General features: G+C 44.4%; 1 long non-coding RNA gene and 1 other non-coding gene across 3 annotated transcripts; both read left to right on the top strand.

Moving 5' to 3' along the window:
- Positions 1 to 414: 414 nt before the first annotated feature.
- On the top strand, positions 415 to 12738 carry LOC120694357. Of its 2 annotated transcripts, none has more exons than XR_005683456.1 (5): positions 415 to 475; positions 974 to 1142; positions 1394 to 1959; positions 12255 to 12424; positions 12571 to 12738. It is a non-coding gene; the product is annotated as an uncharacterized LOC120694357 (long non-coding RNA). The 2 variants fall into 2 exon arrangements; XR_005683457.1 differs by lacking the exon at positions 415 to 475 and adding an exon at positions 476 to 758.
- Positions 12739 to 13071: 333 nt separating this feature from the next.
- Positions 13072 to 13157, top strand: LOC120694359. The gene has a single exon (XR_005683459.1). It is a non-coding gene; the product is annotated as a small nucleolar RNA Z102/R77 (small nucleolar RNA).
- The last annotated feature ends 13233 nt before the right edge of the window (positions 13158 to 26390 follow it).

Genomic DNA, 26390 nt, shown 5'->3' with positions numbered 1-26390 from the left:
AAATCATCAAATGGCAGAAACATTTTCTATCTATCGGTTTTCACCACTTTCGACTCCTTTCCGGTCCCTTGGGCCAGCGCAGTGGATTAACCAAAACTCACTCTTTTGTAGTGTAGATTAAAACCGTAAAATAACATTGTAGATATATAAAGGAGTCCAACCCTAATTTTCGCCTAAATTTTCTCTCTCCTCTCATTTAGATCCCCCCGGCACCCACAAGAGGCGGCGACGGTGCTCCTCGGGTCCTCCGTTCCCCGGCATCGAAGCGGAGACGGCGGCGGTCCTCTCCCTGCTGCGGCAGCGTGAGTCCCCGGCGGCGGCGCTCTTCTCCTTCGACCGCGCAAGTCCCCGGCGGCGGCCTTCCTCCGTGACGGTGCGCTCCTCACCTATGGCGTCCAGGCAGCATCCCAGCAATGGCCGGCGGCGCGAGTCCCCGGCGGCAGCGCTCGCGAGTCCTATGCACACCGATCTGCAGGTCAGTCCCCTCCGCACCCCCTCTAATTTCTAATCTATGTGCCTGTAGCGTTGGAGGAAATCCCGTCATATAGGAATATATTGTTTCGATTTGGTTTTGATTTACTGATTTCTAATCTCCAATTTCACTTCCGCGTGCATATTCTAGATAATTGTTGAGTATAGATCCAATTTTGTTGGATATCAATAGACCAAAATCATGGACTACATCGGCTAATCTAATTGCTCATCTGATGAACATGTCAGTCAGTTCTCCCTTCCATGCCCACAGCAGATGCTACGGGGTAATTGCCACCGGCCCGCGAATTGAGGATGCATCCCGTTCTTCTTTTCCTTTTAATTAATTCCTGTAACATATAGTCCTAATTTCCTTTCTCTGTTCAAACTATCTTTAACAAAATATCTCATGTTCAAACTATCTTTAACGATAAAACTAATCATAACAAAATAAACGATAATTTCTACGTGAATTTTAATTACTGCTTGCCTATTAATTGAGGGTTAAGCGGGAGCCCTGATCAGCCTGTCGGTCAAGATGAAAGACCTGCATCTGCATGGGTGAAGAGGTAGATCAAGATCTTGACGCTGTATGACGTCAACCAATCCATCGCAACCTTTGAAGTTGATTTCGTCGAGTGGCCTCTGCTTTGCCACAAAGAGATGCACTGGTTAGTTTTCTGTCTAACTACTTCGATCCTGCCTGTGTACTCAAGCAGGCAGCCTGCGAGAGCTTCCTTTGCTGCCTCGCACCATGAAGCAATCTGCTGAGCTGCACCTGCACGGTTTGTTCTCCATATTCGGTTGTTTGTATTGTACTGTATCCACCACACAGCCCTGTTTTCTCAGATCCAGCGTATTTGCTGGAACAAGCAGTGCTTGTTTGGTTTCATTCACAAACAATATTTCATTGCGGTTTCAGAAAAGAGGGAGAAAACATTCTTCTCTGCTTGCTCGGTTACAAGCTAGCTAATGGATTATGGATGCTCCTGGAGAGATGGAGCAAGCCAGGGGCGACCAGCCTCGGACTTGCCGGTTGCCGCCTCTGCCATGGCGCGGCCCGGCGTCTGCGCGTGGTGGCACAACTATGCAAGGGTGGTCACGTCTAGCCATGGTATGGTGGGTGTGCCAAGGCATGGCTAGGTGGCCGCGTGAACACGGCAATTGGCGATGCACACCACCTGTTGGGCGAAATGTGTGGCCGGTGAGACATTGTTCGGATTTCACCTTTATATCTTTTCCTTTTCTGTTTATCTTGAATTGATTCTGCTTCTTCTGCATTACGGTTGGTTTTGAACCCCAAGACGGAAGAAGATGGCCGTGGCCGAGGCATGGACTCATCTAGGTGAAGGGCGACACCCACAGCCAAAAGTACGTCGACGAGGCCACCAAGAAGGAGGTCAAGGACATCTTTCGGCCGCTATGACCGCACCCTCCTCGTCGCCGACCCCAGGCGCTGCGAGCCCAAGAAGTTTGGTGGGCGCGGAGGTACCAGAAATCGTGTCGTAATTGCTAGATCATGTATCAATTGGTGTTGCGTGTTCTGGTTCTATACCTAGCTACATCTTTACATATATGCAATGGGAGTTTAGAATTTTAAGCCTAGTAGTCTGGTACGTTTTTGAATAATCTTACTATTACTAATTAGAGGTCTAAAAAGATGCACTGTTTACGAGACGCTTTAGAAAAAAAGAAAGAATCTAGAAAATCCCACAATAATCAGAAACATCTGTCCTTCTATTTTAAACCATAATCAACCATAGCCATTGGATTAACATCAGCCACCTAGCCTTCTATTCCCGCATAGTTGATCCACTAGCAGATCCAACAAGGATCAATACACAACTTGGACACTTTTTTTCCTTTTCTATTAAAATATGTAGAACCATACGCGGATACACCCCTAAGCAACGGGCAACTAAAAAGTGTACTACAGCATACTAAAATATTGCTACCCCTACAATAATCACGCCTGAAACTCTTTATTTTTTTCCGGGTTTTCTCTCCGCGAGCTTTGGTGACCAAATGTTACGTTCGGTACGGGGCTGATTAATGTGGTAAAAAGAGACTACTAATATTATGTGATAACGAAACTTGATTAATGGTGACGAGGTTTCATATCTGACTGTGTTACAAAGACGAACATGCATGGAAATTCTACTTCACCAGTTTCTCTACTTCTGCCTCCTTTATCAATGAGTAAAATCCATCTCCGGTCCCTAAACTTGTCACGCTATGTCATCCCAGTCCCTAAAGTCTCAAAGTGACTATCCCAGTCCCTAAACTATGTTTGGGTCTCATCGAGGTCCAAACGGGCATAGGGCAGACTCATTAGCTAACGTGGCACCGGACTCCACAATGACATTAGCTCGACCTACTCTGAAATTCGGCAGTTTCTGCCCAAATCTGAGTGTCAAATAAACTTCCTACAAATAGAAGCATGAAACAATAAAATAAAATCTGAGTGTTAAATTAGCCTCTTTATCTCTAGCAACCGTAATACCCATCAATTGCTAGAAACAATTATGATAGAATGAAAAACACGACAACAAAACCATAAATATAACAAGTGAAATTACTATGAATTGTAGTAATTATTTGATTTCTGCGAATGTATAAAGTGAAAATACACCGGTATTTGACACTCAAAGATTATATTAATTTCCTACCGATACATCAATATTTCACACAGGAACATCATCAAATTGACGGTAAGTAACACGTTGAATGGTTGTTTAAACCTATAAGGATTACAGAAGCACTGTTTGCACACTTTCAATCCTTTTTTTTTTGAAGGGGCTATTGCAAAACTACCCTCATTTCGTCCTCTGATTGCATGTTTGCCCCCCTTTTTTTGACTTCGCATGTTTGCCCCCCTTTTTTTGAATCTGAAGCTTCCAGTTGCCCCTATTCTGTTAAGAGCCGGTGACGGTATTAAATGGCAGTTGAAAAGACACATATGCCCTTGTGGGACCCACTCGTCAGCAGCAACAAAGAGTCAAAGACATCCGCTCACTGGCGGAGGATGAGGCGGCGCTCTACGACGCTCGTCGGCGTGGGACTGGGAGGCAGCTGGCCTTGCCCAGCGCTGCCGCGCGGGTGTACAACTGGATGCTGGAGGAGCGGGCCCCAGTGCGCAGCCTCACCCACGCACCCCTCAACGACGCCGTCGCCCCGCGGGACCGGCCCGGCCGCTGCGGCGATGACGGCGGCGGTGGCGTCGCTGCCTTCTCCGCCCTCGCGGGCGACCTGCGCCACCGCTTCCGCGTCGCGCACGGCCGCCAACCTAGGTCCTTCACCGCCGGCGCGCTGGCATTCAGCAGGGGCGCTGGCGGTCGAGCTCCGGACCTCTGGCGGCGTGCACTGGCAGTCGCAGAGCAAGCTGCTGGCGTCGAGCGGGAAGACCAAGGTGCTCGGCGGGATGGCGCGCCACCTCCGATCCTGCTAGCCGCCATCAGCGAGGAGGAGCGGGCCGGGCCCACGGCCGGCGCCATGGGCCTCGTCCCTGTCTTCACCCCGACAGCGGCGAGGCGGGAAGAGGCGGAGAGGCGACGCTCACCAGCGCGGGACGAGGGTGCAGGGGAGGAGAGAGGAGATGCTCGCCGGCTGCCACGGGCTCCGCCCGCTCCTCCGCGCCGCCGGTGGCCACGGGCTCCGCCCGCTCCTCCGCGCCGCCGCCGGCCATGGGCTCGGCCTGCTCCTCCTCAAGCCGGCGGGCGGGCGCGGCCTCCCGGCCCCCGCGCGACGCCGGCCGCCCAGGCAGCCCCACCCACTCCCTTCGCCCCTCCGCCTTTCCCCAGCGCCTCAGTCTTCTGCCACCTCCGCCGGTCCTCCCCCAACGAGAGAGCCAACAGAGCAGGGGTAGGAGAGACATTTCCTATCTAGATTTTCCATATTTCCTTTTTCTTTATTTGCTGGAAGCTGCCTCGGTGGACGCCATTGGAAATCAGGGGCAAACGGATGATTCACACTTGAAAAATAGGGGCAAACATGCAAACCTTAAAAAGAAGGGGCAAACATACAGTTGTAGGTACAAACGAGGGCAGATATGCAATTTGCCCTTTTTTAAAGTATTGCGGCCTTAAGGATTGAAGCTATAAACAGAACCTCAAATTTAGTTACTAGATTGAAAAGTTGACCAAGTAACACATACTACTAGCGTGTTAATCCTGGCAAAAACAAGTGACCTACTCCTGCAAACAATGAGTGGGCTAAGTATCACAAATTAAAATTTTTATTGCTATTTTACCTTATGATCTATACTTCCTACTATACTGTAACTTTCAGAGCATGCAAGCTGATCCCAAAGATATCAAACAACTGAGCAGAAGACCACCTGATTGAGTGCCATCTATAGTTCTATACATGTAGCATGTTGCTTAGCATTTTGGTGCCATCTTAGCATTGTGATAGTTAATCTTTATATCTTCATGGATGTTGGTGATATGCCCAAGAGCCCATCATCACAATACGGTTTAAAGGCCCAAGTGGATATTGATCCAAGAGGGATTAGGGTTACTAATGGGCCTATGAGATAGAAGCCCATTAGTACGCCCTATATATATGAGGGAGGGGCTAGGGGGGGCGATGACCTGAGCCGCGCCACCTCCCTAGCCGCCGCCCCTCCCTCTCTCTCGGCCGCCGCCCTTGCCGTGCGTGCGGAGCTAGCACACCGACGCCTGGCGTTTCATCCCCTGTATGTGTGGACTCCGTGGAGGCGCTGCTGCGACTGCTGCGCTGATCGGCTGCTGGGATCAAGTACGAGGAGCTCGGTTCGTGGGACGTGATCGACTACTTCCTCTACATCGACGCGCGACTTCTTCCGCTACGCTGCGCGTCTAGTGGTAACGATCTATGATCTTCTACTCGCAAGTATCTTGGGTTTATGCGGTAGTGATGCTAGCGTAGCCTACCCGTTTCCCTACAGTGGTACCAGAGCCATCTTGCGTAGTTTTTGGTCTGGATCTTTTGCATATAGGTGATATGTTGTTGTAGTAGATTGGATCTATTACTTTTGCACGGTTTGATTAGATCAATTGGTCATAAGGGGTTAAAACTGGAGCGAGTTGATTGCGCGGCATATGACAAAAGATTAGTTTGTGTTCTTTCTCTGTTATGCATACGACATGTCCCTACCGGCTGGAATCACCATCGGGACTAACTGTGTGCATAGTCAGCAGATTGAACCAACAGATCAAGGTCATGTGTAGATGCAGTCTTCTCAAGTGCAAAGTTTGCACGGTCAAGGTGATTGACCTAGTGAAAATTGAGGCATTATGAATGGCTCGGATTTGAGGTGATGCGATCACTCTGATGAGATTTTCATAGGGATTCCATAGATGCGATCTGTGTAATTCTGTTGCTTTCTCGCTGTAGCGGCTTCTCAAGCGCTACTTTGGTAGAACACGTCGTACGCCTAACTTGTTTTTGCAGGGTGTGATGTGAATGGTATGGCCTCAATGTCATGTGATGATGTATGTGATGATTTGTCCGGCCTGCGTGTCGCAAGTTAACACAACCGGGTTGAGGTTGCACCATTATTGTATAACGACCTGCGTGTCGACTTGTGATGTTTGAATCCTCATGTAATTATTTCACTAGCTATTAGATGTAGTAGCTTAGTATCTTTTCATGGAGGCTTCAATCATGATGGCGATGATGATCACCACAAGACAGGACGGATGGCAATGGAGGTCACCTTGGAGCCATGGCGATGGTGCCCATTGTGATGCAAGAGGCCATACTATTCACAATATAATATGATTATATGCTTGTGATGTTTATTTTCCTGTCATACTATTCTTTCATGCTTTTACATATGGTGGATGCTTTAATCATGATAGAATAGCTTCCCTCAAAAAAGGTTGAGTTTTTGATGCCTTTTACCAATAGCTGCACCTATAAATTTTGATCGTTGTGTGGTAGGTTTACCAAAGTAGAGTACCCTCAGCTATCACTTTTGTATAGGGTGGATGTCGGACATTCACAAGCATAGTATTGGTTTACTCAGCAAAGCTATCAAAACAGTTTTGGGCTTTAAGGCATAGGGTTGGGGCCGGGGCATTGGATGCCACCCAACAAACAAGAGTCACATAGAGATGTGATTAGTAATTTGTTACTTACCTGTATCACTACTTTTCTAGCCGTGATGCTAAAGCTCACTAGAATTTTAGTGATTATGGATCTTGAACTACTATATGTCATTAGAGGGAAGATGACTTTGATATAGTAGGTTGTCTTTTGTTAAATCAGTTAATGAAAGTCTTTACATAAACTTAGTGCTGAAATCTTGCTTTACTTTAATGTTGTAGATCATGTCTGCCAGTAACAATTCCGCTTTCAATTTGCGTTCTGTTCTTGAGAAAGAAAAGTTGAATGGAACAAACTTTATTGATTGGTACCGCAATCTGAGAATTGTTCTCAGACAAGAGAAAAAGGAGTATGTTCTTGAGCAGCCATATCCTGATGATCTCCCTGACAATGCAACTGCTGCTGATCGCAGAGCTTATGAGAAGCACTGCAATGACTCACTTGATGTCAGCTGTCTGATGCTCGCCACCATGTCCCCTGATCTGCAGAAGCAGTATGAGCATGCAGATGCTCATACCATGATCGAGGGGCTGCATGGGATGTTTCAGAACCAAGCCAGGACTGAGAGGTTCAATATCTCAAAGTCCTTGTTTGAGTGCAAGCTGGCAGAAGGTAGCCCATTCAGTCCTCATGTGATCAAAATGATTGGTTACATTGAGACTTTGGATAGACTTGGTTCTGAACTTCACCAAGACTTGGCTACTGATGTTATTCTCCAATCGCTCCCGGCGAGCTATTAGCCTTTTATCATGAACTTTCAGATGAATGGCTTGGATAAAACATTGAGTGAGTTGCATGGGATGCTAAAAACAGCAGAGGAGAGCATTAAGAAGAATCCCAATCATGTGATGATGATTCAGAAGGGGAACAAAAAGAGGAAGCGTTGGACGCCTCCTAATCCCAAAGGTAAAGGCAAGGAAAAGAGTTCCGGTGGTGAGTCCTCAGGCTCTAAGCTAAAGCCAGCACCTAAGGCCAAATCTGGCCCTACTTCTGAAGATGAATGCTTCCACTGTCATGAAAAGGGACATTGGTCTAGGAACTGCAAGAAGTACTTGGAAGAAAAGAAGAAGAAGAAGGGAAGTGAGACTTCCACTTCAGGTATAAATGTTATAGAAATAAATATTGCATTATCTTCTAGTGAATCATGGGTATTTGATACTGGATCGATGATTCACACTTGCAAATCGTTGCAGGGTCTAAGTGAGACTAGAAGATTTGCAAGAGGCGAGTTGGACGTTCGGGTCGGCAATGGCGCAAAGGTTGCGGTGTTGGCGGTCGGCACCTACCACTTGTCTCTACCCTCCGGATTAGTTTTGGAATTAAATAATTGTTATTGCATTCCTGCTTTGAGCAAGAACATTATTTCTTCTTCATGTTTGGAAGAAGTTGGTGATTTTAAGATTGTAATTGAGAACAAACGTTGTTCTATCTTTTGCAATGGTATTTTTTTATGCTCATTGTCCATTGGTGAATGGATTATATGTTCTTGATCTTGAGGATAAATCTGTCTGTAACATTAATACTAAGAGGCTTAGACCAAATGATTTGAATCCCACTTTTATTTGGCATTGTCGCTTAGGTCATATAAATGAGAAGCGCATTGAACAACTCCATAAAGATGGATTGTTAAGCTCATTTGATTTTGAATCATTTGACACATGTGAGTCTTGTTTGCTTGGAAAGATGACCAAAGCGCCTTTCACTGGTCAGAGTGAGAGGGCGAGTGACTTGTTGGGACTTGTACATACCGATGTATGTGGACCAATGAGCTCAATAGCCAGAGGTGGTTTTCAGTACTTCATTACTTTCACTGATGACTTTAGTAGATATGGCTATATCTACTTAATGAGGCACAAGTCTGAATCGTTTGAAAAGTTCAAAGAATTTCAGAATGAAGTACAAAATCAATTAGGCAAGACAATTAAATTTCTGCGATCTGATCGTGGAGGAGAATATTTGAGCCTTGAATTTGGTGATCATTTGAAGCAATGTGGAATTATTCCGCAGCTAACTCCGCCCGGAACGCCTCAATGGAATGGGGTATCCGAACGGAGGAACCGAACCTTGTTGGACATGGTTAGGTCCATGATGAGCCAAGCTGATCTTCCATTGTCATTTTGGGGTTATGCTCTTGAAACTGCTGCGTTCACACTGAATAGGGTTCCAAGTAAGTCTGTTGAGAAGACACCATATGAGATATGGACTGGGAAGCGTCCCGGATTATCTTTTCTCAAAGTTTGGGGATGTGAGGCTTATGTCAAACGTTTGATGTCAGATAAGCTCACTCCAAAGTCAGACAAATGTTTCTTTGTGGGGTATCCTAGGGAAACCAAAGGATATTATTTTTACAATAAGGCGGAAGGCAAAGTGTTTGTCGCTCGCAATGGTGTTTTCTTAGAAAAGGAGTTTCTCTCAAAAGGATTTAGTGGGAGCAAGGTGCAACTTGAAGAAATTCAGGAAACAACCGAAACTGTTTCAGCACCCACTGAAGATCCACGGGATGTGCAAGATGTTGCACAACCCGTAGTTGAGGCACCAGCCCCACGAAGGTCTATAAGGGCACGTCGCGCTACTGATAAGCTCAACCTCCTTATTACGGAGGAGCGCCATGTATTATTGATGGAAAATGATGAGCCCTTGACCTACAAAGAAGCAATGATGGGACCCGACTCCGACAAATGGCTTGAAGCCATGGAATCCGAGTTAAAATCCATGCATGATAATCAAGTTTGGAACTTGGTCGATCAGATTGACAGTGTAAGACCTGTCGACTGTAAGTGGATTTTAAGAAAAAATTAGACATGGATGGAAATGTTCACATCTATAAGGCACGATTGGTGGCGAAAGGTTTCCGACAAATTCAAGGTGTTGACTATGAGGAAACCTTTTCGCCCGTCGCAATGCTAAAGTCTGTTCGGATTCTCCTAGCAATTGCCGCATATTATGACTATGAGATATGGCAAATGGATGTCAAAACCGCTTTTCTTAATGGACATCTAAGTGAGGATGTGTATATGACACAGCCTAAAGGTTTTGTCGATCCTAAAAATGCTGGGAAAATATGTAAGCTTCAGAGGTCCATCTATGGATTGAAGCAAGCATCTCGGAGTTGGAATATTCGTTTTGATGAAGTAGTCAAAGGGTTTGGCTTCATCAAGAATGAAGATGAGCCTTGTGTTTACAAAAAGGCTAGTGGGAGCGCACTTGTGTTTCTGGTCCTATATGTGGATGACATATTACTGATCGGAAATAATATTCCAATGCTTGAAGCCGTTAAAACCTCATTGAAAAAGAGTTTTTCGATGAAGGATTTAGGAGAGGCGGCTTATATTCTGGGTATTAGGATCTATAGAGATAGATCAAAAAGGCTAATTGGATTGAGCCAAGACACGTACATTGACAAGATATTGAATCGGTTCAATATGCAAGATTCCAAGAAAGGTTTCTTGCCAATGTCACATGGCATTACTCTAAGCAAGAGTCAGTGTGCTACGACACCTGATGAGCAAAAGAGGATGAGTACGATTCCTTATGCTTCAGCCATAGGGTCGATCATGTATGCTATGCTTTGCACGCGCCCAGATGTTTCCTTTGCTCTAAGTGTTACGAGCAGGTATCAGTCAGATTTCGGTGAACCTCACTGGACAATTGTAAAGAGTATCCTTAAGTACTTGAGAAGAACTAAGGATATGTTCCTAATATTTGGAGGCGAAGATGAGCTCCTTGTAAAGGGTTACACCGATGCTAGTTTTCAAACAGACAAAGATGACTCCAAATCGCAATCCGGTTTTGTTTTCTGCCTCAATGGTGGGGCAGTGAGCTGGAAGAGTTCCAAGCAAGATACGGTGGCTGATTCGACGACAGAGGTATATTGCAGCTTCCGAAGCTGCAAAAGAAGCTGTTTGGATCAGAAAGTTTGTTTCTGACTTGGGTGTTGTTCCTAGTGCGTCCAGTCCAGTGGACCTCTATTGTGATAATAGTGGTGCCGTTGCACTAGCAAAGGAGCCTAGAACAACTAAGAAGTCCAGACATATACTGCGAAAGTATCACCTCATCCGTAACTTTGTTGAGAGAGGTGATGTGAAGGTTTGCAAGGTGCACACGGATTCAAACGTTGCTGATCCGTTGACGAAGCCTCTCCCACAACCAAAGCATGAGGCGCACATGAGATCTATGGGTATTAGATACTTACATCAGTGATTCTAGTGTGCGTGGGAGATTTTGTGTCATGAGTATGTTTATGTAATGATAAATAATTGTTATTTGTTCCATGGATGATTATTTTACATTGATTATCAAGTATGTGACTTGTTCGTGAAACTCTTTGTTGAAAATGATATGATTCTAAATTATCCCTAGTTTATGTCGTTGTGTGGGACAACAACGACGTTGAGACTAGCACATGCATTAATTGATGATCATGTTTCACGGATCATGGATATGGAGATATCGGATTAATGATGTGGACACATGTTGGTGAACATGGTGTTGGATTGACCCACTCCAAGACAATGTTGGGATTGTTATTTTGTATGTGCCATCAGTTGTTCTTGAGTGTTATACCTACTGAATCCTTAGACCTGAGATCGCCATTGTTTCTCACTGTGTGTAGTGGTGCATCTTGGGGCTGCTAAACGCTACTCCGTGACTGGGTAGTTACAAAAGCAGCTTACAGGTATGTCATGAAACATGGAATGGGATGTGAGCGGATCAAGATGGAATTTGCCCCTCCTAGATAACGGGAGAGATATCTCTGGGCCCCTCGAGATAGTTGGATTTGAAAGTGCATGGCCATGCCAAAGTGATTAAAGAGTTAATCATGATGACTAAAGGTTAGTTATGAATAGAATCCACTATTAGATCGAGAGAATGGTCGAGCTATCACAAAGGTGGCACGCATCTCGCTTTGAGCTTGACTGGTATCGTGTGGCAAAGGGATCGGTGTATGAGTATATCTATGGTTCGGCCGATATGATCTTTATGTGTATTTGTGAGTCACTATGCCCTGCTAGGTGCCGCTATTGACTTGTGATTCGGAAATGATTTCCGATCACGACCACCTACACATGAACCTAACGGGTCACACACTTAAGGGGTTTGGAATGTTGGAAAGCTTGCATGTATGATTGTCTCTAGTGCAAGTGGGAGATTGTTGGTGATATGCCCAAGAGCCCATCATCACAATACGGTTTAAAGGCCCAAGTGGATATTGATCCAAGAGGGATTAGGGTTACTAATGGGCCTATGAGATAGAAGCCCATTAGTACGCCCTATATATATGAGGGAGGGGCTAGGGGGGGCGATGACCTGAGCCGCGCCACCTCCCTAGCCGCCGCCCCTCCCTCTCTCTCGGCCGCCGCCCTTGCCGTGCGTGCGGTGCTAGCACACCGACGCCTGGCGTTTCATCCCCGTACGTGTGGACTCCGTGGAGGCGCTGCTGCGACTGCTGCGCTGATCGGCTGCTGGGATCAAGTACGAGGAGCTCGGTTCGTGGGACGTGATCGACTACTTCCTCTACATCGACGCGCGACTTCTTCCGCTGCGCTGCGCGTCTAGTGGTAACTGATCTATGATCTTCTACTCGCAAGTATCTTGGATTTATGCGGTAGTGATGCTAGCGTAGCCTACCCGTTTCCCTACAATGGATTGGTTCACTCTGGTACTTCACTTTGATAAACACATTTTCTTGCTAGGGGTCGGGCGAGATAGGCCAACAAGTGCACTTGAATGCTGGATCTAGGAAAATGCTTCCATACTAGGAACAACACTCTAATGAAACATCGAGTTGCTCCAGAACAATAACAATGCACAAGACGGAATTTTCTGACCCAAATCTTAAGCTGGCCATCAGTTTTTAACTCAGGTGACAAATTTACCTTTTTATTATTACACAACATTGTCCTTTTGCAATATGATCATCCTACGTATGCAACACCTAACTATATACTCAGAATAGGCTATGGAACCATTAAAACATGGGATTAATCTGTTTTTTTAATGAACCTGCAGGAGAGCTGCATGTTATATTGAAAAGTAGGAAACGCCCAGAGGGGCGAAGGTAAAATTTACAAGGCAGAACAAGAAAAACGGAGCTCCAACAGCTGCCAAGTGGGATTAATATGTTTGGTCTTGCTAATATTGACAGTGTACTGGCAAAGCCGCGCTGTGTTTCTAGTATATACTTATTATCATTTGAATGGACAACACACAATCAGGAGCTAGCACAAGTGCACAACTATCAACTACTGCGAATAGCTACGTCAGTGCACTAATTAGTTGGACGATCCTTCAAGTTCGTGCTAGTGCACCTTGTTTGAAATCTTTCTTCCCTTTTCCTGCTTCTCTTATGAGTGGGAAGACTGCTGTTGATGTATGCAGATGAGTCGCAACTCTTCAGTCTCTCAATCTTTCTGCTTGTGTGCCGTGTTTGTATACTGAATTCTGGGTGAGCTTTTTTCTTTGGTCCTGGTTCTGCTTTCTGTATATAGCAGTGCTGTTTTTTCTGAGAGGAGATGGTGTGATGATCAAATTGTTTCCCTATTGGTTTTATTGGCCACCATGATGGTTCAAACTGTATTAGCTCTATCTGATCATTTCCTTCACAATCTAATTTTTTGAAACCGTTGAAGCCTTTATTTTATCTCTGCCGTGTTGTTTCAACGATGTTGTTTCAATAATGCCGGTCCCAAGCCCGGATAAAGGAGGAGGGTTGTGTTAGGCGTGGCGAGCCAATGTAGAACCCAGCTACTCTTATGGAGATGAAACCCAAGAGAAAACCGTTGGGGCGTAACCCTCTTAGCGGCGCGCCATATCGCAACCCGGGTATGGTGTTAAATGAGCAAGGGCGGGGCCGTCACCCCCTTGGTGCCGTGCCGTATCGTGATCCGGACGCGGTGTTAAGTGAGCAAGGGTCGGGTCGTCGCTTCCTCAGTGGCGCGCTACATCGTCTCCCGGGTGTAGTGCTAAATGAGCAAGGGTCTTCGCACCTGACTCGGCAGGTGCGAGGGGTAAGGAAGCTAGTCGTGCCAACTAGGATCCATCTAGGTAGCTGGAATGTAGGGTCCCTCACAGGTAAGTTAAGAGAGTTAGTTGACACAGCGATTAGGAGACGTGTAAATATCCTATGCGTCTAGGAGACGAAATGGAAGGGTCAGAAAGCGAAGGAGGTGGAGAACACAGGCTTCATGCTTTGGTACACAGGAACAGTTGCAAACAAAAATGGAGTGGGCATCTTGATTGACAAGAGTCTGAAAAATGGAGTGGTGGACGTCAAGAGGCTAGGGGATAGGATCATCCTAGTCAAGCTTGTTGTTGGTGACTTAGTCTTCAATGTTATAAGTGCGTATGCTCCCCAGGTAGGCCATGATGAGAGTACAAAGAGGCAGTTTTGGGATGACCTAGATAGCTTGGTTAGAGCGGTACCCACCAGTGAGAAGCTTTTCATAGGAGGAGATCTCAATAACCATGTAGGGTTGTCTAATGCAGGTTACGAGGTGGCACATGGAGGGTTTGGGTATGGTAGTAGGAATAAGGAGGGAGAGGAAGTCTTAGACTTTGCTATAGCTTACAATCTGATGGTAGCCAACACCTTCTTTAGGAAGGTGACCTTCTGTAGTGGCCATCACGCTAGTCAGATTGACTTCATTCTCACAAGAAGAGAGGATAAGAGGACATGCTTGGATTGTAAGGTAATACCGGGAGAGTGTGTTGTGTCTCAACACAAGCTCATGGTGGCTGATTTCCACTTTCGTCTGCGTACCAGACGGGATAAACAAGTCAAAGCCGTGAGAACAAAGTGGTGGAAACTAAAAGAGGCGGCGTCGGAAGACTTTAAGAGAAGGGTTATCACGGAGGGCTCTTAGGAAGAAGGGGAAGATGCAAACAACACGTGGGAGAAGATGGCAACTTGCATTAGGAAGGTGGCTGCGGAAGTGCTTGGTGTTACCAAAGCGAGCAAAGGTGCAACTAAAGAGACTTGGTGGTGGAATGAGGATGTACAAAAGGCCCTTAAGGAGAAGAAAGAGCGATACGAATGCGTGTTCTATGATAGGAGTACAGAGAGGTACAAGGTGGCAAAGAAGTTTGCAAAGCGAATAGTGAGTGAGCCAAAGGGCAGAGCATATGATGACCTTTACCAAAGGCTGAGTACAAAGGAAGGAGAGAAGGACGTCTATAAGAAGGCTAGGGTTCGTGATAGGAAGATAAGCGACCTCAATTAAGTCAAGTATATTAAGGATGCGAGGGATCAACTCTTGGTTAAGGAGGAGGACATCAAACTAAGGTGGCGTGTGTACTTTGATAACATGTTCAATGGGGAGAGTGAGAGCACATCCATTGAGTTGGACGACTCCTTTGATGATGGCAATAGACACTTTGTGCATAGGATTCAAGAGTCTGAGGTCAGATAAGCCATAAAAAGGATGAAACGGGGCAAGGCAGTGGGCCCTGATGCGATCCCAATTGAGGTGTGGAGATGCCTAGGAGATATAGCTATTGTTTGGCTAACAAAGCTTTTTAACCAGATTGTGCGATCGAACAAGATGCCCTAAGAGTGGAGGAGAAGTATATTAGTACCATTCGTCAAGAACAAGGGAGATATCAAAAGCTGCACTAACTACAGAGGGATTAAGCTAATGAGCCATATGATGAAGCTATGGGAGAGAGTTATAGAGCATCGTTTGAGAAGATTGACGTGTATTACCATGAACCAATTTGGGTTCATGCCAGGGAGATCAACCATAGAAGCAATTTTTCTTTTAAGACAAGTTATGGAGCGGCATAGGGAGCTAAAGAAAGACCTACACATGGTTTTCATAGACTTAGAGAAGGCTTATGATAAGATACCAAGGAAGGTTATGTGGTGGGCTTTGGAAAATCATAAAGTCCTAACAAAGTATGTGGCCTTCATTAAGGACATTGAAAGTGAACCGGACGCCTAGGAGGGGGGGGTGAATTAGGTCTTTATCTAAATTTTTGCTCACCTAAGGGCTACTCAAATTCACACCAATGTCACACTAAGCAAAACGTAAACATGATATGAATGGTGCAATGACGGTTTTGCTAAGTGTGTCTACTCTACCAAGAGCATACAAGCAACCTAATAGCAACTCTAGAATATTTCTACTCTAGACAAGCATACAATCAATTGCAAGTATGAGAGTGCGGAATATAAATGCGTAGAGTAAAGAGAGGGTTTGGAGAAGCAAACTCCCAGAGTAGATGACACGTGGATTTATCCCGTGGTGTCGGGGAGGCAATCAACCTCCCCACTAGTCCACGTTATACAAGTCCCTCTCGAGGGCCCCGTGACTTGAACCTCCAATGGAGATCAAGACAACCCTTGTCCTCTCGAGGACAAGGACACTGCATGCGGCCGAGGTGATCCTTAATCAAGGATCAACTTCGTGTCCGGGAACCGCCTAGCCACCCAAAGCCTTGGGCCGCGTCTTCCCGGTCCGCTTCCACTAATGTAGAGCTTCGGACAAATCGCCGAGGGCCTCCCTCCCTCTCACAAGTATGGTGGCGACCCCTCCTCCTGGAGGACCTCGCAAGATTACAAACCACACACCTACAAGTCTTCGTGCTCTCGAGCACGGACAAGCTTTGAGACACGCAGTTCTCAGTGGGTGTAAGGGTGTTACAACTCACACTCTAATGCACTAAGGCTCTAGAATGCTAAGGGGGATTCTTTCCTAGCTTGAATGAGTATGGCAATGTGTAGTAGTGAGCTAGGGGTGCTTGGAACCAAGGAATGAGTGCAACAGCACTTGGGTAAGCTCAGGGGTGTCCAAACACACAATGGAGGCCGGCCATGGGGGTATATATAGGCCACACCTCGAAATATAGCTGTTGGGGGAAACTGCACATTTGCAGTGAACGACGGACCGTCCGTCGTTTGTTAGGCGCCGCCCCGTCCGTCGTTTGTTAGGCACCGCCCCCAAACTAGCCATTAGAGTCGACCGTTGGACTTGTCAGACGTTCATTGTGAACGACAGACTGTCCGGCGTTGCACGCCGGACGAGTTGCTTTGCCCGCTGTCTTGAATATCTCTCGGTCCTTGTCGTCCATTGTGTAGCGACGGACCGTCCGTCGTGTATACGACGGACCGTCCGTCGTGTGTAACTTAGCCGCTCCTTCCTTCTTTTGCGTTCTCGGCTGCTGTAGTCCGTTGTGTAGCGACGAACCGTCCGGCTATGCACGCCGGACCGTCCGTCCTTTGTAGACTTTGTCGCCGGGCTGTTGTCGGACGCCGTGCAGCCACAGGTCCGTGGACGCCAGACCGTCCGCCGTTACTCGGAGGACCGTCCGTTGTGTGCATGTTGATTCTGCAACTTTGTCCTCTCGCCGTATTTCTTTGCCGTGACTTGGGTCTTTGCTTGGTCTTCACTTGTACCTCTTCTATAGCCTTTTGATGCCTTCATTGAGGTGTTTTGCACACCAAGCCATCATCTTCATCCCTAGGACTTAATCACATACAACTTGACACAATCTTAGTCCCATTGGTTAATGTTGTCATCAAACCCCAGAACCTTTAAGGTATAATGGGTAGGGGCCCATTTTCCTTACAGACATGTACAACAAGGTTGTGACTAGTGTTCGAAGAAATGACGGTGACACAAGTGACCTCCCAATCAACATTGAACTACATCAAGGATCAGCTTTGAGCCCTTACCTTTTTGCCTTGGTGATGGATGAGGTCACAAGGGATATACAAGGAGATATCCCATGGTGCATGTTGTTTGCTGATGATGTAGTACTAGTGGATGAAAGCCAAGCAAGAGTAAATAGGAAACTAGAGTTGTGGTAGCAGACTCTAGAGTCGAAAGGTTTTAGAATTAGCAGGACTAAAACTGAATATATGAGATGTGACTTCGGTACTGCTAGACAAGAGGAAGGAGATGTGACTTTGGAAAGTTACGTAGTGATCAAGAAGGATACTTTTCGATACTTGGGATCGATGCTACAAAAAGATGGGATGTCGATGAAGATGTTAGCCATAGAATCAAAGTGGGATGGATGAAATGGCGTCAAGCATCCGGTGTTCTATGTGACAAGAGGGTACCACAAAATCTAAAAGGAAAGTTCTATAGGACGGCTATTAGACCTGCGTTGTTGTACTGTGCAGAGTGTTGGCCCACTAAAAGAAGACATATTCAACAACTAAGTGTTGCGGAGATGCGTATGTTGCATTGGATTTGTGGGCATACCTGTTTCTAAAGAATCCAACACCCGTGCGAGAGCCTGGATCGACGGTCCAGTGCAAGCCTAACGTAAAACATACAAGTTAAAATAATCTCCAGCATTGTGGTGGGCGAGAGTGCCACTAGTACACAAACGCACTACAGAGGCAGTCCCAGAGGCCACAGCAGAGGCGGTGGAAAGATCCGCTGCTGCGCTAGTGTTGCTACTAACCCGAAGCTAGCAGCAGCGGTGATTCGAACCGCCTCTGCTGTGTACTTAGCAGAGGCGGTGGACTCTGTGCACCGTCTCTGCTATTTGGTCTAGCAGAGTCCGTAGCAGAGGCAGTGTAATGAATTTTCCACCGCCTCTGCTAATGTTTGAATATCGGCGCAACGTTTGAATGTCCTGCTCTGTTTATGTTTCCCGCCATTTTAAAAGCATTTGGTTCCCGCTATTTGTGATAGCATTTGCCGTTTGATTTGAAATGCAGGTATTTAGTGTTTTCGAAACACATCGACAAAATGGGATCACCGGTATTGTAGCACACCTCGAATATATAATTGAAATGCATTTTCGTTGCTTTTTCTCTAACACATGTGATAATAAAGCTGTGACAAAGTTAACACACATTTGTTATCCTATATACATCCAGCTTCACCATATATATATATATATATATACACACACACATATATACAAACATACAATATATGCACAGATGGCTGCACAGAAATAATTAATACAAGTTCATTAAAATGAATGGTGCTCCCAGTTGATAAGCCATTTGAATTTGTCGTCGCGTGTTAGGTATGACTCTGGATCGAAGAACCGACCTTGCCGGTTGCATACCTCGTGCATTGTGAAACAGCAGAGGTCGGCCATGACGTTCATAAGATGCCTTTCAGTTAGGGGCCAACAGTACATAGGGATTTTCGGGATCTAATAATTGATAAAGCAAACATTATTAGTGATTTATACATATATGGAAACATTGTGTATTGCATTATTAATTGAGATGTTTCATGGAGCACTTACGTCTTCAGGGTTCATTCTATACCTGACTCGCAAATATTCTAAAGCATAGTATCCACAGTATCCGGACCCTTTAGGTTGCCGGTGGACCTATCACTACTGGAAACCGTTTTTCCCTGCCAGTGAAACAATTTCCTTGACGTTTTTTTCAAAAACTGACAGGGAAAATATATTATCCCTGTCGGTCCAAGCACTAACCTACAGGAAAATATATATACCGATAGGTAGATAGGTATTTTCCTTGTCGGTTTCAGGAAACCGACGGGAAAAAACATAATACCGACAGGGAAATAGGTATTTTCCTTGTCGGTTTCAGGATACCGTCGGGAAAAAACAGAACACCGACAGGGAAATTAAGTATTTTCCTTATCAGTTTCACGACACCGACGGAAAAATAAGAACACCAACAGGGAAATACATATTTTCCTTGTTAGTATTAATACCGATAGGGAAATTACATTTCCCTATCGGTTTTTACAATTACCTTGTCGGTGTTACGGGCACCCACAGAGAAATTATACCAGCCATAGTGAAATAACAGAGTGAAATTTAGCCGCGACACATTTTTCGTTCATCCACATCGGAAAAAATAAAACCCCACCAAAACGCCGCGCCCAGAAATACAAAATTTGTACAAAGTTTATTTTGTACAACATTTATCATTACTAAATTTATTTATACAGTAAATCATCAATAGTGCAATTAAATTCATAAAAATATTGTATTGTTGACTAAAATTTGCAAATAAGTTATCTAGTTCAATAAATATGCTATACTAAGGTAATCTCAAGCCCCCACATGAAAAGCATAAATTGAACTATGGGTCACGTTGAACCTTGGATGATTCTACCGACTTAACAATTGACCCACGTTATGAGTGGAAGCCATATGAAAGAAACACCGGCAACATATGGAGTTTCTTGTCCAAACTTTTTTAGGGATGCTATATGGACATATGTTACCCCTCCACCAAATATATTTATTTTCCGAGGCTATTTGTGTATTATTAATTTCTTTTTGTAGTAAATCATTAAAAATACAATTAAATTCATAAAATATTGTAGTGTTGACAAAAAAATGCAAATAAGTTCTCTAGTTCAATAAATATGCTATATTAAGATAATAGCAAGCCCCCACATGAAAAGGATAAAGTGAACTATGTATTACGTTGAAACTTAGATGATGAGGCTAACTTCACAAGTGACCCACGTCGTGAGTGGAAGCCATATGAAAGAAACACTAGCAATATGTGGATTTTCTTATCCAAACTTTTTTGGAGATGCTATATGGACATATGTTACCCCATCACCAAATATATTTATTTTCTGAGGCTATTTGTGTATTATTAATTTCTTTTTGCAGTAAATCATCAAAATGCAATTAAATTCATAAAATATTGTAGTGTTGACAAAAAAATACAAATAAATTCTCTAGTTTAATAAATATGCTATATTAAGATAATAGCAAGCCCCCACATGAAAAGGATAAAGTGAACTATGTATTACGTTGAAACTTAGATGATGAGGCTAACTTCACAAATGACCCACGTGATGAGTGGAAGCCATATGAAAGAAACACCAGCAATATATGGATTTTTTTGTCCAAACTTTTTTGGGGATGCTATATGGACATATGTTACCCCTTCACCAAATATATTTATTTTCTGAGGCTATTTGTGTATTATTAATTTCTTTTTGCAGTAAATCATCAAAAATGCAATTAAATTCATAAAATATTGTAGTGTTGACCAAAAAATGCAAATAAGTTATCTAGTTCAATAAATATGCTATACTAAGGTAATCTCAAGCCCCCACATAAAAAGAATAAAGTGAACTATGGATCACGTTGAAACTTAGACGATGAGGCTAACTTCATAAGTGACCCACGTGGCGAGTGGAAGCCATATGAAAGAAACACCGGCATCTTTTGGATTTTTATGTCCAAACTTTTTTGAGGATGCCACATGGACATATTTTATCCCTCCACCAAATATCTTGATTTCCTGAGGCTATTTGGTTATTATTAATTTGTTTTTGCAGTAAATCAACAAAATACAATTAAATTCATAAAATATTGTAGTGTTGACCAAAAAATGCAAATAAATTACCTAGTTCAATAAACATGCTATATGAAGCGAACCTCAAACCCCCACATGAAGAGGATGAAGTGAACTATGGACCTTGTTGAAAATATTGAAGTGAACTAGGGATGGCAAAAGTGACTTCGCGTGTAACGCACACGATGAGTTGAAGGAAACACCGGCAACATGTGGCGTTTCTTGTCCAAACTTTTTTGAGGACGCTACATGGACATATGTTGCCCCTCCGCCAAATATCCTGATTTTCTGAGGCTATTTGTGTATTGTTAATTTATTTCTGCACTAAATCATAAAAATACAATTAAATTCATAAAATATTCCGGTGTCCGGCAGAGGACGACAGAAGAATACCAGAAGCTCAGCACACTAAACTAAGAGCTGGCAAAGAAAAACGTACACAGCCATCGTCTAGGCCCGAGTGGGTACTAGGCACAAGTGGAGAAGTGGAAGAAAGAGAGGGAGGACGCGATCGCCAGAGGGGAACCCGACCCATATGAGGGCCTGGACGAGCGTTGCTTCAACTGGGTCAAGGTCCGGGAAGTAAAGGATTCCACGGGGACCAAAAGTATTGCCAAGCCCAAGACAAGAGAAGTCGTGGGAAACATTAAAAGGTTTGCAGAGGCACAGAAGGCAGGAAAATTCGTGCCTGACAAAGAGAAAGACTCTCTGGCCGTAGCCTTAGGTACAAAGGAGCATTGTGGCCGTGTCCGAGGCATCTCCTCCAAGCTGAACTGGAAGGAGGGGTTCGCTAAGGACTTAGATAAATATAAAAAGCATGACCGCTACAAGGAAGAGATGAGAGAGATGAACACCTGCTCTACTTAGCAGGGGCTCACTCCACATAGCAGCAGCGGTTGACTCTATCCACCACTGTTGATATATGTTAGCAACAGCGGTAGATAGGGTCAACCGCTGCTGCTAACTGGAGTGGGGCCGCCCGCCCACAGTTAGCAGCAGTGTTGCACCTTTCGAACCGCTGCTGCTAAGTCTCGTAGCAGCAGCGGTAGTAAATGTCCACCGCTGCTGCTAATGGAGTGGGTCCAGCCACCCTCACTTACCAGCAGCGGTGAATTTTTCCAACCGCTGCTGCTAAGTGCCTTATACTTATTATATTTATTCTATAATACATTTCTCCAACTTGCAACAAGAATACATTTCTTCTATATTTAATTCTTCTGTTTACTCCTTTACTTCTGTTTATTTCTTTTATATTTAGTTCTTCTATTTACCCCTCTACCTTTATATATTCTTGCAATATCATAACTTAAACAACAAGAACACATTTGCCATGCACTCATGTTATAGTCATCTCAATGTGAGCTGAACACAACAAGAAATAATAAAACATAAAAACTAAAATAATGATACATAAAAGCTAACAGCTTACATCTCAGCAAGCATTTTCTCCACAACGATAAAAAAAATGTCAACGTACACACAATTTATCCACTAACTTGATGGATTTGCAACCGTCTTTGTAGAACTTGCAGGTGGTGTACACCTCAGCGAGTATTTTCTCCGCCGGTGGGTAGGACTCATATTAGTTGAGATGTACACCACCTGCAAGTTCTATAAAGGAGGGTAGGGCAGCTGCAAGGCAACTGGTTATGGAATAAATCCATTAGGATTTTTCCACAACCTGGAACTCCCACCGGAATAGTTGCATCCGGTGAGAGATTAGGATTTTTCCACAACTTGGAGTTTGCATTACATGCAACCTATCCCAATAAGCAGAAAGGCAAGGAAGGAGGAGAAGAATATGTGAGGCATTGTTTCTACTGATGTAGCTTGGTAAGAGGTGGGGGGCACTGGAGGGTATTTATAGGCCCAAGAGGAGCAAAAAAACCAAAACAACTTTCGGTGGAGGGTCACAAGAACACTGTTTAAAAACTGAAATCGATGTTGAAAAAAATCTGGGACACTATCAGAATCGGTGAACGTAATCCACCGCTGCTGCTAACATATAGCAGCAGCGGTGGATAAATTGTCCACCGCTGCTGATAAGTGGAGTGGGGCGGGCCGCCCACAGTTATAGCAGCAGCGGTGAACTTCCCAACCGCTGCTGCTAAGTCACTTAGCAGCCGCGGTGGATAGCGTCAACTGCTGCTGCTAACTTATTTATAATTTATAATTTACTTATTCATATTTTCTTGTTTTATATAATCTTTTATTTACTTCTTTTATACATAATTATCTTATATTTACTTGTTATATCCCTTATTTTATATTTACTCCTTTTCATATTTCTTGTTTTATATTGTCTTTTATTTACTTCTTTTATACATAATTATCTTATATTTACTTGTTATATCCTTTTTTATATTTACTCCTTTAATATTTACTTGTTTTTGAACAACAGAAGACAAATTTTGATCAAACTCAAAATATTTGACGTGCAAAGGTTTCAATGTGAAATTAAATAATAGTAGTGCATTAGGCGGTTACAAATCTTGGCTCTCCATCGAGCCGTGACCATGGTTTAACATCCTTTATGCTTGCTTCTACAATCTTGATCTTGGTTGGTAGATCTGTGGAGACCTGCATGTCATCATAGTCATTGAAGGCCTCCACATCGTTCACACCATCAACCCCGATAATAGTCTGTTTGTCCGAGGCAACTATGTGCTTCTTGTTCTTCTGGCTTGGGTCGAGGACATATACAACCTGTGCAACTCATTTGGCGAGTACCCAAGGGTCATCTTTGTAGCCAACTTTGGCTAGGTCAACAATCGTCAGGCCGTAGTTGTCCACCTCTACACCTTGTGGGTGTTTGACCCATTGGCACCTAAACACAGGAATCTGTATGGTCCTTCCATAGTCAAGCTCCCATATGTCCTCTATAAGGCCAAAATATGACCTTGTTTCCCGTCGTGTCATCGATGGCGTCTATCCAAACTCCACTGTTTTGGCAGACACTTTTCTTATCCTTGGCAGATGTGTAGAATGTGTACCCATTAATATCGTATGCCTGCCATGTCCTGACCTGTGCAAAAGGACCCAAAGCCAGCCGTTTCAATGTGACTCCCTCAACAGTTGTTCCCTCCTCTATGTTTTGGTCCATGAGCTAGGTGGTGAATCGTTGTTTGTGCTCCTTCATGACCCAAGCCTCTGATCGGCTGTTGCTTTCTGCGCGAACAATATTAAGGTGCTGCTCGATGAACGGAGACATAATCTCCAACTGGTGTAGGACACTGAAATGAGCGCTAGCCACTTTATGGTATGCCCTATCAACAAATGTTTTCCTCCCCCTCGTTCCTTTCCCTTCTAACTTTCCCGTGTGATGAGATGCAATCACGCCAATACCTTTCTTGTCCACCAAGTAATCCTGATAGCATTCTACAATCTATTCGGTGCAGTAGGCCTCTATCATGAACCCTCAGGACAAGCACAATTGAGAACACAGCGGTTTATAGTCGCCTTGAAACGCTCGTGTGCCCACATTTCATGTAAGTAGGTAGGACCAAGTGCACAGATCTGGTCGACCATATGTACCATGAGGTGTGGCATTATGTTGAAAAGTGATGGAGGAAAACACATCTCTAGCTAGGCCATAGTCTCTGTGCAGAACTGGTTCAGTGAATCCAATTCATCTAAACGAATTTCCTTTTGCGAGATTTTGCTGAAGAAGTAGACCATCCGAGTTATTACCATACGCACAAACGCAGGCTTGGCAACCCTTATAGCAACCGCGAGGAATACCGTTAGCATCATGTGACAATCATGAGCGTTGTATCCGCTTAGCGATAAATCTTTCATGGATACTAGCTTCTTTATTTTAGATGACAGCCCGGTTGGCACTTTTAGACGACGTAGACATAGGCAAAGTTCCCTTTTCTCTCCTAATGTCAGGTTGTAGCTAGCGGCTGGCAGGATAATTTTCCCATTCGCATGTTCCATGAGGTGGAGGTCACTTCTTAATCCCATGTTTACAAGGTCCCAACGTGACCTCAAGCCATCCTTTGTCTTGCCTTTTACATCCTTCAACAAACAGATAGTGCTATCGAACACGTTCTTCTTTATGTGCATAGCATCGACGGCATGTGGAACCTCCAAGTCCTTCCAGTATGGCAAATACTTAAAGAACATTGACATCTTCTTGAAAGGCACGCCCTCTACAGGGGCTTTAGTTATCTTGATCTTCTTGCCATAGCTGACGTTAATCTTCCTTACCATATCAAAAACATATTTGCTGTTGTGTCTTCTTATTGGTATTGAACCTGACTCTGCCTTACCATCAAAGAGGGCGTAGAATGCCTTCCTGCGGTATTTGTGCCTTTCAACAAGGAACCGGCGGTACTTCAGATACACAAGTTTTTCTTGAACCATCCAGGTACACAAACATCATGCTATCCAGCCATACTAAACATCCCGTTGATCTGTCCAGAGATCGAGAACAATGCAGGGTAGTCATTGATGGTAACGATTATAATTCCTCTGCATGTGAAGTGGTCCTTAGCATACTCGTCCCACATTCGCACACCCTCATTCCAAAGCTTCACCATATCAGCCATCAATGGCTAAGGGAAGACATCTATATCAATGCCCAGTTGTTCCGGCCCTTGTATTAGAATACACAACATTATGTACTTCCTCTTTGTTGATGCTGCTTAAAGACGAATATTTTATATCATTTTATATTGATTTTCACTGATTTAATGCATCAACTATGCCTTTTACTACGATTTATCACCGATTATTATGGATTTTGCAATATTGCCTTGGGGAAATTGTATTTCTATTTATTACAAGTTTTAGGGCAATTTTTCGCAATTTTCATCATAATCCACCTCGAGTAATTAAGACCTTCAAGATGGGGTTTTCCTGAAGACAAGTGATCAAGAAGAGGCTTGAGTGACTCACCCCTACCTCTGTGTCAAGTCAAGGCTCCCAAAGGTCAGAAGCTTCATGAAGATTCCAAGAGCTACGGGAATATAGAAGATTATCCAAAGGGAATACTTCCAATCAAGTCAAAACTAGAAGATTTCGTCAAATCTCGGAGAATATCGAAGATTCCAGAACCCCAAGAGTCCGAGAACCCCCGTTGGTGGCACGGCTGGAGGAGGTGTGATGATTGATCTTGCGTACCTCCTCAAATGAAGATAGCACTTGGTCGCTCTTCTCTATTCTGCACTCACGAAATGTTGGTGGGCATGGTTTCAACCTCAAGTACGTAACTCCTCCACCACACCTTCTTCAGCATAGTATGCTGTGCTCCACTCCTCCAAGCCTTCCATGAATGATATTTTGAAGTTTGAGAGCCGACGGAATGCTCCTTTGCCACCACAAAATTCCCAGCCTGTTTTTGTAATGCTAGGCCAACGATCGAGAGACAGCTCTTCTAGGTGTGGCAACGAGAAATGTCGTCCATGACCCAGCCTGGAAAGCCGGTACTGCTGTAGCCTTCTAGAAACAAGTGTTCCAGAGTTCTTGGTGGCACTAGCTAGTTGTCCCAACAAATCGCTGTCCTCTAGATGCCGATCCACACCGACAGTCCAATCCAATGTTAACTCCGAGAGAT

The sequence above is a fragment of the Panicum virgatum genome, unplaced genomic scaffold (genome assembly GCF_016808335.1).
Source record: "Panicum virgatum strain AP13 unplaced genomic scaffold, P.virgatum_v5 scaffold_5141, whole genome shotgun sequence".
In the NCBI taxonomy this organism is placed as follows: domain Eukaryota; kingdom Viridiplantae; phylum Streptophyta; class Magnoliopsida; order Poales; family Poaceae; genus Panicum; species Panicum virgatum.
The sequence above is the reverse complement of the archived record's forward strand: the minus strand, read 5'-3'. Positions and strand labels throughout refer to the sequence as shown.